Source organism: Echinops telfairi, unplaced genomic scaffold, assembly GCF_000313985.2.
Source record: "Echinops telfairi isolate 266 unplaced genomic scaffold, ASM31398v2 ScPeMD7_7424;HRSCAF=8462, whole genome shotgun sequence".
Lineage (NCBI taxonomy): Eukaryota > Metazoa > Chordata > Mammalia > Afrosoricida > Tenrecidae > Echinops > Echinops telfairi.
This window is the reverse complement of record NW_022111324.1, coordinates 91,098,909-91,100,804: the sequence shown is the minus strand read 5'-3', so window position 1 is coordinate 91,100,804 and position 1,896 is coordinate 91,098,909. Positions and strand designations below refer to the sequence as shown.

Here is a 1,896-nt window from a genome sequence, read left to right as displayed (position 1 = left end):
AAATGTGCTTGACACAATTGATATATGTATGGATTGTGATAAGAGTTGTATGAGCCTCCAATAAAATGATTTTTAAAATTGCTGAACCTTTTAATTGCAACTGGTACCAAGATTATTCTAGTTACTCTGGATGTCATTTCAAATATCGTTCAAGCTGCTGAGAATATTAGTGAAACTAAGAAACTTAGTGGAATGATTCAGAATTTGGAGGCTTGGACAAGATTGAAACTCTGCAAAACCATGCAAACAAGTTTGTATACAAGGTGTCTTTGAGCTTGATTGAAAATTATTTCTCCGTAGAAGATCAGAATGTTGTGCCAGAAACTATCTCTGATGGCACCCCTGGGACCTTTAACAGTTAATATTGCACAGCTGAGTCCTAAGGCTCTTGTATATTTTGTTTGACATACGTTTATCCTCTTCCCCTACTACAACTTCTTTATAAATGTAATTTGTTCATCTATCACTTTTAACAACAAAACTATATTTGAATAGTTCCAAACCATACATACTGTATAAAACCTGCCTCCTATCACTGGATTTCTTATTTCTCTGTGGACTTTCATATCTTGCAGTGTCCTGTAAATAAAGATTAAATTCCACCCTTTTCAATTACTTGATAAAAAATTTAAAAAGCCAAACAAGGGCAGCCAGGTTTAGATTTCAAGCTGAATGGGTTAAGCCAAGTTAAGTCAAAGCAGAGCTGGGACCAGGTGGGAAAGCCCAAGGTTAAGCCCAAGGTGGGAAGCTGGTTAGACCTGGAGCAGAACAGGAAATAAGAGCAAGTGTGGGAGCCAGGAAGTGGGGCCTCGATAATTGCTGACTGTTTGTCTGAGCATACTGTGTGTGGCTGGTTTGTAAGATTAACTTAAACACTGGCAGGACTGGGTAAATAATCAGTGGGGCCCAATACAAATGAAAATTCAGGGCCCTTCATTCAGAATGACTGAGAGCCTCCCTATAGCAACAGCAGTGCCTTTAGACAAAGATGGGTCTGCACAGACTTTCACCTCCACCCTCAGCCTTCCCTCACTCGCCAGCCTTGGGTACAGAGCTGGAGGGAGGCAAGCACTGAACTCTGTGCTAAACAGAGGCTGTAGACCCCAGCAGTTGCTGGGCCTACACTGGATGAAGTGGCCCAGGAAATGTCCCTGGAAGCCCATTCTTTTGTGAAGACTTTCATTTTTACCAGCTAACTCCACCTGGGATTTCATAGATACCATACAGAGTGCACAACAAGCCAGCCAAACAGATAACAAAGGTCCTAAGCTCATGTCTAACAACACAGGGACATCACTGTACCAAATGCTGCCACTGATCCAATCAAAGACTACCATTCAGGTGAGGTTCAGTTTACAGTACTCATTATTTTCTCAGGTTTCCAATACAATGTTGATGCCAGAGATCACAGGTGTCTCACCTACTTGACCAGCGGTTCTCAACCTGTGGGTTGCAACCCCTCTGGGGGTTGAACAGCCCTTTCACAGGGGTCGCCCGATTCATAACAGTAGCAAACTTACAGTTATGAAGTTGCAATGAAAATAATTTATAGCTGGGTGGTTACCACATGAGGAACTGTATGAAAGGGTCGCAGCATTAGGAAGGCTGAGAACCACTGTACTTGACCCACCAAACCCATTTCCATCGAGTTGATTCTGACTCATTGTGATCCTAGACAGTGTCCTGAGAGCGTACACTTTTTTTTTTTGAGCGTACATTTTTACTGGGTCAGATAGCCTCATCTTTCTCCTGGTAGGTGTGAATTCCCAAGCTTAAAGTTAGCAGTTCAACATTTACCTAACAAGACCACCAGATTCCTCATCTACTTGAAGAAAAGATCTATTTCCTTCCGGTCACTACAGTGCAGTCAATGACTTAGTATGGCCCTTGAAGCCA

General features: G+C 42.2%; 1 pseudogene; it reads left to right on the top strand.

Annotated features, from left to right (window-relative positions):
- Positions 1-362, top strand: part of LOC101660809 — a 13,590-nt pseudogene extending 13,228 nt beyond the window's left edge.
- Positions 363-1,896: the final 1,534 nt, after the last annotated feature.